The sequence below is a fragment of the Crocodylus porosus genome, unplaced genomic scaffold (assembly GCF_001723895.1).
Source record: "Crocodylus porosus isolate Cpor-Errol unplaced genomic scaffold, CroPor_comp1, whole genome shotgun sequence".
NCBI classification, from domain to species: Eukaryota; Metazoa; Chordata; order Crocodylia; family Crocodylidae; genus Crocodylus; species Crocodylus porosus.
This window is the reverse complement of record NW_017728946.1, coordinates 2,114,572-2,125,165: the sequence shown is the minus strand read 5'-3', so window position 1 is coordinate 2,125,165 and position 10,594 is coordinate 2,114,572. Positions and strand designations below refer to the sequence as shown.

The 10,594-nt window shown below is 48.7% G+C and overlaps 1 protein-coding gene and 1 long non-coding RNA gene across 6 annotated transcripts in view; one reads left to right on the top strand and one right to left on the bottom strand.

The window, feature by feature from the left end:
* RALGAPB (Ral GTPase activating protein non-catalytic beta subunit) overlaps window positions 1-10,594 on the bottom strand; it is a 191,889-nt gene that overhangs the window by 127,955 nt on the left and 53,340 nt on the right. The window lies entirely within an intron of this gene.
* Window positions 7,120-10,594, top strand: part of LOC109320590 — a 16,303-nt gene continuing 12,828 nt past the window's right edge. The window contains exon 1 of the long non-coding RNA XR_002103821.1: window positions 7,120-7,130. This is a non-coding gene — a long non-coding RNA (uncharacterized LOC109320590). The remainder of the gene's footprint in view (window positions 7,131-10,594) is intronic.

Here is a 10,594-nt window from a genome sequence, read left to right as displayed (position 1 = left end):
TGGATGCTTATCTTGCTGGGATCCTATGACCCCAGCTGACTTCCTGCCCTTTGGGCAGGGGGCTGGACTCGATCTCCCGAGGTCCCTTCCAGCCCTGATGTCTATGAAATCTATGAAACTTAACTATGGCAGCAAAAACCCTGGTCTGGAGGCAGCTGTCCTGACAAAACAGGAGTTTTGCTGGATTTTGCAGAACTATCATTCAAGGAAGTGCTATAGCCAAGTGCAACAGACAGCCCTTACCTTGTTACAGAAAAGTAAAAGGAGCCCTTTAAAGGAAGGATTTGTGATCCAGACAAAGGCTTTCAGCCAGCCAGAGGTTAATGCCACCAGGTCAGCTGATAGGGCACATGCCCAAAAGGGGACAGGGTTCTGGGTGTATAAGCCCTAGCCAGAACTGGAGCCAACAGTCTGTCTCTGGAAGCTGAAGGGAAAGGAGCCCTGCAGGGGCTTTCACTTTCTTTTTGACCACAAAAAATAATAAGGCAGTTTTTTCTGTTACAAAGAACTCAGAAAGACCACAACTACGGATTTATATTTGAAATCTCTGGGTTTACTTTGTGAGTCATGTCTGCAACCCTAACAGTGCTAACATTGTGTGGGACCCCACAGCACCCCTGAAAAGATCTCAAGGCACTACAAGGTGCCATGGAACCCTAAGAATCACTGCTCTAGATGGTACTCAGTTGTATACAAAGCTATTCCAAAATCGGTCATCTCAGTTGACAGGAATGGGGCAGTGATTGTATCGACTGGGTTTCAGGATCCATCACCACAGAAACATACAACTTCTGAATATAGAAAGGGCTTGCTATGTTGGGAATTACCTTCCTAACTGCTGTGGGGGCAAATATGTCACTTCAGTCTATGTAGCACAACAGAGTCCCACCTCAGTGAGGAGTTTGCAGACTGACTGGCTAAACAGGCAAAAAAGCCATCCCATGTTAATGGAAGCACATGAGCAGTAGGAACAACTCTCATTCCTTGACAAGAAGATTAGGTGGAAGGAACAGATTTTCTATAGGATACAAGAAGATTCTTTCCTGTCTGACCAGAAGCTTTATCTCCGAGCCGACTGTGAAGTTTCCAGGAATCATTATTTCCTTGCTGTTCTCCTTTCCCAATTTTTTCTCCCCAGCAGTATATTTTTCTTAAGTCGTCTCAACTTCCCTCTGAAGCCAAAACAAACAGAGAAATAAACAATTAATTAGGTTGAAGTTAGGGACCTTGCCGGAAAGGAGACAAAGAAGACTGAAATGGGTGTGTATAGTTCCTTTGTACTGGCCTTGATTCACAATTCTTTAACTCCCTTGCTGGTCAGTATTGTGCTGGATCGCATCTGCTTTGTTCTTCAACCATCTCTCGCAGCTTGCGAGACCATATCAAGCTGTAGGCATGTTGTGCTGATGCTTATCATAGAGGTAGGCTCTGTGGAGACGTTTCTCTTCCAGCAGCTGTTGTATCTCCACGTCATTTTCATCAAACCAGTCTTGGTGTCTGTGGACGCTTTGTTCCAGGGTCTCAAGAGCTGCGGAGTGTATAGCTTCATGGAGCCACTTCCAGTTGGCATCAATGGAGCAGTGTAATATAAAGCTGATCTTTCAGATGGTTTGTAAAAGACAGCCTGGTGCTGTCATTTACCAGCTCTGCAGTGTTGAGGTGCTTCAGTCCACTTCACCCTTGCGAACACTGTTTGGTTTGAATTGTGATCTTTAGCAAGGAGATAAGTGTGGTGCCGAATGAATTCAGCATTCGGCACCACACATTGCTTTGGTTACATGGACATCACGTCTGTCCCTTCTTTGGACGATGACAGCCGATGAGATGCCCATGCTTGGAGCGAAGGTGCACCCATGAGGTTTTCTTCCAATTGGGGAGACGGAATACAGTGTTGGTAATCAGGAGCTTGTGTTCAGCACATAGTCTGAGTAAGAGAAGACCATAGCTACTGCAGCTTCCAATCCCATGCTTCCCAATGATACCATCCCATGCTTGGCAGTCAGAGCCGATCCTGGCATTAAAACTGCCAAGGAAGATGAGATGGTCAGACTTCGGTACAGCAGCAATCACGGAGTGAAGGTCATTATAGAACTGGTTATTGACTTCAGAGTTGGTCATGGTAGGGGCATACATACTGATGATAGTGGTGCACATTTTGCTGAGCAGGGGGAGCTTGAACACCATCCATTGGTCATTCACTCCTTTAGGCAGGTAGGTCAGCTTTTTGATGAGGTCCTTGGATCCTCCCCTCTGCTGTCCGCTGACAGGACCACGTTGCTAACTGACAAGGCCCAGATCCTCCAGAGATGGGCTGAACACTTCAGCACCATCCTCAACTGGACCTCCTCCATCAACATGGATGCCATACACAAGCTGCCTCAAATCACCATCAACACCTCACTTGAAGCTCCACCTACAATTACAGAAGTCCAAAAGGACATACAACAAATGTCAAGTGGCAAAGCTCTAGTTTAGTGACAAATGTCTAGTGGCCGATGCGATTCCAGCAGAGGTCTAACAAATTAGGTGGTCACGGCCTCACAGAAAAACCAACCATGAGGGAAACAAGGGAGGTGGTGTAACGCTATATGTCAAAGAGCAATACACATCCTCAATGATCAGGATGGGGTCAGAGGAGGGATAAAATGAGTCGCTCTGGGTAAGAATGCAAGGAGGGCATGGAGAAAGGGACTTGATAGTGGGTGACTACTACAGACTGCCTCACCAGGGGGATGAGCTGGACCTGGAATTCTCAGGTCAGCTCACAGAGACTGGACAGTCAAGGGATGTGGTTGTCATGGGTGACCTAAACTACCCAGACATCTGCTCGGAGTAGTCAGCCAGGTCCGACCACTCATGTAGGTTCCTAGCCAGGGTACAGGACCTTCACCTAACCCACGAGGTGCAAAGTCCCACCAAGGAAAATGCCTTGCTGGATTTCGTCCTTGCCACAGGTGACAGCCTGGTGAGGGCTCTGAAGATACTCAACCACCTGGGTGACAGTGATCATTGCCTGCTGGAATTTACTATCCAGCACAGGGTGGTGAAAGCAAGCAGCAAGGCAGAAGTCCTCAACTTCAGGAGGACCAATTTCTAAGAAGCTAAGAAGGTTAGTAGGAGAGGCACTGGGGTCTCGGAGCTTCAATGTGATTGGAGTCCAAGATGGGTGGTTTTTCCTCAAGGAGACGATCCTCCAAGCTCAAAGGGAGTCAGTCCCAATGCTCACCAAGGGGGGCAGGAGTGCTAAGAAGCCCCCATGGTTCAGCAAAGGCATCCAGGGATGCCTAAGGGCAAAAAAAAGGAGGCATACAAACAGTGGAAGCAAGGGGCTATCATCACAGAGGATTACATCTCCGTTGCTTGGGACTACAGGGAGGCTGTTCAGAAGGCCAAGGCAGAGATGGTGCTAGGGCTAGCAACCAGAATTAAGGATAAGTCCTTTTTCAAATACATAGGGAGTAAGGCAGCAGCACCAGGTAACGTGGGGCCCCTACAGGATAGGCTTGGCAATCTGGTGATTGCAGCAAACGAAAAAGCTGACCTCTTTAACAAATTCTTTGCCTCCATATTCCTGAACAAGGATCAGGACATCTCCTCCACTAGAACTGCAGACAGACCCAGGGGAGGCACTGCCATGCCTAGCGTCAGGGACAACCTAGTTAGGGAACTTTTGGAGGGGCTTGACATGTTTAAAATCAGTAGGTCCAGAAGCTCTTCTTCACCTGTGGGTGCGGAAGGAATTCACAGGGGTCATAACAGGGCCCCTGGCACGGCTCTATGAGCGCTCATGGAGTACTGGCCAGGTACCAGAGGATTGGGAAAGGGCCAATGTGGTCCCCATTTACAAGAAGGGGAGAAAAGAGGACCCTGGCAATTATAGACCATGCAGTCTTACTTTGGTCCTTGGGAACACCTTTGGAGAAAATTATAAAGGAGGACATCTGCAAGGGCCCAGCAGGGGAGGTAATTCTCAGGGGCAACCAACATAGGTTTGTTGAGGGCAGGTCCTGCCTGACTAACCTGGTTTCTTTTTATGGTCAGGTCACAAAGTCCCTGGACAAGGGTGTCGGGGTGGATGTCATCTTCCTGGACTTTAAGAAAGACTTTGACATCGTTTCCCACCATGTTCCCTTAAAAAAAAAAAAAAAAAACAAACAAACCACAACATTGGTGCCTACACTGTCAGATGAGTGGCAAATTGGTTAGATGGTGGTGGACAGGTCGTTCTCGACCTGGAGGGATGTGGGCAGTGGAGTCCCCCAGGGCTCAGTCCTGGGGCCTGTACTGTTCAACATCTTTATCGGAGATCTGGATGTGGAATGCATGCTGTCCAAATTTTCTGATGACACCAAGTTGTGAGGCAAGGTGGTCATGCTGGAGGGGAGGGACAGAATCCAGCTAGATCTAGACAAGTTAGAGGTGGGTGAATGACAACACATTAGAATTCAACACAGCCAAGTGCAAGGTACTGCATCTAGGGAAAAGGAACCCTCAACACACCTATAGGCTGGGGAACACCCTTCTTCTCAACATGGTGGCAGAAAGGGATCTTGGAGTCATTGTTGACTCCAAGATGAACACGAGCCGCCAATGTGAGGAAGCGGTCAGTAAGGCTAACCGCATCTTTGCATCTGTAGGTGCACAGCAACACAAGCAGGTCCAGGGAGGCGATCCTTCCCCTCTATACAGCACTGGTCAGGCCACAGTTGGAGTACTGTGTCCAGTTCTGGGCGCCGCACTTCAAGAGGGATGTGGCTAGCATTGAGAGAGTCCAGAGGAGGGCCATTCTCATGGTCAAGGGGCAGCAGGGCAGGCCCTACGAAGAGAGGCTAAAGGGCCTGAACCTATTCAGCCTCCGTAAGAGAAGGCTGACAGGGGATCAGGTGGCCATTTACAAACTCACCAGGATGGGACCAGTGGGAATTGGGGGAGGCTCTGTTCCCCCATGCACCACCCAGGCTTACTAGGAATAATGGCCACAAATTGTTAGAGAGAAGGTTCAGGCTGCACATCAGGAGACATTACTTTACAGTTAGGGCTGCCAGGGTCAGGAATGGGCTCTCAAGTGAGGTGGTACTCTCTCCTATCTTAGGGGTCTTCAAGAGGAGGCTGAACAGATATTTGGCTGGGGTGATATGACCCCGGCACCTGTTTCTGCTCAGGGCAGGGGATCGGTTTAGGTCCCTTCCGACCCCAAGTACTATGATACTATGAACCAAAATATTTGGGCGCAGGATGTAGTCCCTCAAGAATTCAAGGATGCCTCCATTGTCCACCTGTACAAGAGGAAGGGAAATTGCCAACTCTGTGATAACCACAGAGGCATCTCCCTCCTCTCAGCTGCTGGCAAGATTCTCATGGGAGTCCTCCTCAACCAGCTGACTGACCATCTAAATGACCTACTGCCTGAGAGTCAATGCAGCTTCGGAAAAGGATGTGGAACCATCAACATGGTGTTTGCGGCCCAAGAAGTGTCAGGAACAGAACACTGACCTCCTCACATTTGTCAGCCTAACCAGAGCCTTCAACACTGTGAACTGTGAAGGCCTCTGGGAAATCATGAAGAAGTATGGATGCCCCAAAAAATTAATCAATATGGTTCAACAGTTCCACAACAGCATGATGGCATGTGTCCTTGCAAATGGTGAGTGCTCTGACCCTTTTCCAGTCTCAAATGGCATCAAGCAGGGCTGTGTGCTCGCACCTACCCTCTTCAGCAAGGTATTCTCTGCCATGCTGTCAGATGTCTTCCGAGATGACGACCTTGGTATGGGGATCAGGTACCATTTCAACGAAGACATCTTCAACCTGCATAGGCTCCAAGCAAGCTCCAAAGTCCAGACATCTACGCTTCACAACTTCCTCTTCGCTGACAACTGAGAGTTATATGCAGGCTCTCAGACTGATATGCAATGGTCCATGGACCTAGTCTCATTAGCCTGCAACAACTTCAGACTCGCTATCAACTCAAAGAAGAACAAAGTGATATTTCAACCTGCACCTGGCACAACACCCCAGGAACCACATGTGTCAGTTAAAGGCCAACAACTGTCAGCAGTCAGCAATTCTGCCTACTGAGGCAGCATGCTCTCCCATGCGGTCCACATAGATGACAAAGTCAACATGAGGCTAGCAAAAGCCAGACTGGCCTTCAGCAGACTCCATAAGTCAATCTGGGACCATAGAGGCATTGGAATACTGACAAAACTGAAGGTTTACAAGGCCATCATTCTCCCAGCCCTCCTTTATGCCTGTGAAACCTGGACCATCTACCAGCATCATGCCAAGAACCTAAACCACTTCCACCTGTGCTGCCTGTGAAATATACTAAAGATCAAGTGGTAGGACAAGATTCTAGACACTGAGGTGCTCAGAAGATCAGCTGTCCCCAGTATCCACACCCTACTGAAACTGGCGCAGCTAAGAGGGCCAGCCACCTTTCAAGAATGCCCGACACTTGCCTGTCAAAGAAAATCTTCTATAGCGAACTGTCAAACGGAGTACGCTTTCACAGAGCACCGAAGAAGCAGTACAAGGACGCCATCTAAAGATGTCCCTAAAGAGTTTCAGCATCAACCTAGAGTCGTGGAAGCAGTCACTCGTGACCATCCATCCTGGAGCTCATCAGTCCAGAGTGGAGCACTGGCCTTAGAGCAGTGGTGCACGGCAGAGGCAGTGAGGAAATGCGTGGCCAGGAAACCGAGGACCTCTCATGTCCAGTCCTTGTCGCTCTCCTGCCCCAGCTGAAGCAGATAGTTTAGGGCAAGACTGGTCTTATAAGTCACATGCATACCCATACAACCTAGCCTCCACCCCTCTCCTCTTTCTCCTTTTTCCTCTCTTTCTCTTTTCTCCCTCCCTTTTTCTTTCCCGCTTCCTTTCTCTCTTCTCCCCCACTCCCCCACTGGATGCTGTCATGGTTTGCGAAGGACGAACAACACTTCTTTGCTACATAGTAAAGCAAACATAGTAACAAATCAAAAGGAACCTATTGTGGAATGGAAATGAAATAATGTGAATCAAGTAAACTTAATCTCATGGTTCTTTGAAATGGCCCAAATTCTTTGGGAAATAGTGTGTCAGAAAATACCTCATACCAACAGCAGCATTCTAATATTATAAAAGCCTAAGTCTGTCTGTCTGCCCATAACACTTTATTCACACTGACTGGCTGAGGGAAAACAGCCAATCAGAGTGCTCCAAGAGTGGGGGAGCACAGCCTTGATTCCGAAGCCATGCCGAGGACTGGACAAACGGTGCGGGAGCCGGGACCAGAAGTGCTGGCCTCGTCTCTCCAACCCTGCTCCCTACAGAGACAGAACAGTGGCAGTATGGGGCATTAGGTGGCGGCACTCCATCCCAGCACCCTCTCTCCGGCCCCCCCGCCATCACTCTTGACAGGCAACTGGCTAGTACACAACTGTACAAGTTAGCTACAGAGTATTTTTTAGGTCAGATATTTGTTGAAATAACCTAGGTCAAGGATTGGCAACATTTTGGAGCAATGTCAAATGCACCGACAACATCAACTTGCAAGATGTTGGTGTGCCAGGGGCAGACAGCAAGGGAGCCACGTGGGGCCTGATCCTTGCTGTGGCAGCACAGCCCCAGCCCCTTCCCCTCCATCCTCCCCAAGGCATGTGCACCTACAACAGAGCCTGGGCTGCTCGTAGCAGGTGGCAGAGAGGCTGCAAAAAGCTGCATCAGGGTCCACACAGCCCTTGCCTGGCTCATTGCTGGTGGCAGATGCACACATGCCTTGAGGCAGACAGTAGAGGAGGGACCAGGGCTGCACTGCCACAAGGACTGGGCCCCTTCCAGCATCCCCACACCTCCCTTCCTGCATTGGAAATGCCATATTTACTCAAACCTAAGATGAGGATTTTTTCTTCAGTTAGCACGGGGGTGGGGGAAAGCCCCTTGTGCAGGCACCTACTCTGGACTCATTCAAGAAATGCTTGGAAGCTTATCTTACTGGGATCCTTTGACCCTAGCTAACTTCCTGTCCCTGCGGCAGGGGGCTGGACTTGATGATCTTTGAGGTCCCTTCCAGCCCTAACATCTATGAAATCTATGAAATCTTAGACTGATGTATAAAACAAAGGGGGCAGAGGATGCAGGTGGCTGCTACAGTTCTGACTGGCCCTGAACCCAGGTCAGGGCCAGTCAGATGCCTGCCCCTCTTCTGCTTGGTCTCTGCAGCTTCTGCTCCCCCACCCCCCTCCCCCTCCAGCACTCTAGGTTTACGGTCACAAACAGCTTAGCTCCGACTCAAGCTAAATTCCCTTCCAAGCAAGGAATACAGGAAAACTCCTCTCCTGTCCAGTCAATAAGCAGTACCGCTGCTGCTGCATGACCCAAGGGCTGGACTTCCATATGCGGTCCTCTGAAACAGAATAGAACCCAAGCAGCATTTGACAGTATGGGGTGGTGGTAGAGGAAAACAGAAAGAGACTGTGGGGAGCTGGAGGTTGGGAGAAGAGGCAGAAACTGCAGGGAGTGGGCAGGAGGGGCAGAGGCTGTGTGCTGCTGGGAGTAGGGTGGTGCTGGTGGTGGGGTGGAGGAGGAGGCAGGAAGGCTTGAGGGAGAAGAAGTGCGGGGGAAGGCCAAGGGGGCCACCTGATCCACCACCCATCAGCCACTGCTTTCCCTGCTGTACCATTGGGATGGGAGTGAATTTAAGACAAGCCTCCAATAATCAGATGCTATACATGGAAAACTATAGCAAATTTATAAATTTTCCATATATAGAATCTAATTATTGGAGGCTCATCTTAAATTTAGGGCATGAAGGATGTGTGCCCCCAACAGCTAGGGAGGCATGGCAGCGGCAGGAGCGCAGTGGCGATAAGCAAGGAGCTCCCGCGGATACCACTAGTGCTGTTGGGGGTGGGGGGGAAGGAGGGTGGCAAGTGCTGGCCAGGGGTCAGCGAATACCCGCAGATGTCAGCAGTGTCGGCAGCAGCCAGCGGAAATCGCTGATCACCCGCAGACGCCGCCAGCAGTCAGCCGGGGGGGAGGGGGCGGTGGCGCACCTTTTCATAGGGGATGCACCTCCACGCTCAGAGGGTGCACATGCACCCCCTATGCGTCACCAGTGATTTAGGGTTAACTTAGATCTGACTAAATACAGTACACCTCCTTGCTAAAGACACTTATCTTATTTGGGATGGCTAATTTGTGTGTGTGGGGGGGGTGCGATATGCAAGTAAGTAAGGTAAATATATTCATTCCTTATGTCACCCAACAAAGCACATGTAAGACCTCCAATCTGCAGATAGAATAAATAACAGTTATGTAACATCATTTCTCTGAAATCGAATATCAGTTTAACACTGCAATTACAAGATTTCTTAATGTTTTATTAAATTATCAATCTATTAAACTCTCTCAGTGAAACTCAATTCCATAATAAAACAGAAAAAAGTGTGTAATTATACACTGGCAGAGGAGACTTGGAATGTCCAAATTGGCATGTAAAAAGCTAACATTTATATGGGCCCTTTTTTAACTGATCCTGTTTTGAAAATAAAATATTTGGGCTAGAGGGGAAAACACTGTTCTCTTCTGTTATATCAAATGGAATACCTTACTTTAGACACATCAAATGTGAGTTTAAGAAAAAATATAAAAAACATTGACCATCTGCATTTCCCTGTCAAGTCAATGGGATCGTCAAATACTTAGTACCTCTAAAAATCATGCCACAGGCTTCTGTGACATTTTCTTGTCCAATGAAACACAAGTTGGGAAGTGTATCCTAAGGCCACTGAAAGGGTAAAAACAGGTCATAAGGCCTCCTTATCTCAAATCATCTTTGGAATTATATGACAGAGCATTTTTCACATGCAAGAACGTACAAAACAGTTGTTCCTCTCTCCTTCTGGCAGGTCATGGAACTTTGGGGAGGGGGCATAAAATTCTTCAAACCCCAGTCATACAACTGCCCACTGCCAGCACTTGGGGAGCACCAAATCAGAAGTCCATAGGACTTTATAGGTTTAAACCCTGCCTTCAGCTCATATACAAGCTGAAGGGCAAAATACTTGGAAGTTGTATGTGCAACTGGAGAGCAGGAAGCTCCCCATTTTCCAGAAGATGCTTCCATGGGCACTTCCACAGGCCTCAGGCATGCAGTTGGGGATCCTAGCTGCACACCTGCTTTTTAAAGGTATAGAGTGCCACAGGTGCCTCAGCAAGTTTGCAGATGACATCAAGCTGTGAGTAGTAGTAGATATGCTGGAGGGTAGGGCTAGCATTAAGAGAGACCTAGACAAATTAGAGGACTGGACCAAAAGAAATCTCTTCAGGTTCAATAAGAACAAGTCCAACATCCTGCACTTAGGATGGAAGAATCCCATGCACTGTTACAGGCTATGGACTGACTGGCTAGGTAGCAGCTCTGCAGAAAAGGACCTGAGGGTTACAGTGGACAATAAGCTGAATACAAGCCAACAGTGTGCCCCTGCTCTGCCAAGAAGGCTAATGGCAAACTGGGCTGTATTGGTAGGAGTGGTGTCAGCAAATCAAAAAAAGTGATTATTCCCCTCTACTCAGCACTGGTGAGGCCACATCTGGAGTACTGTGTCCAGTT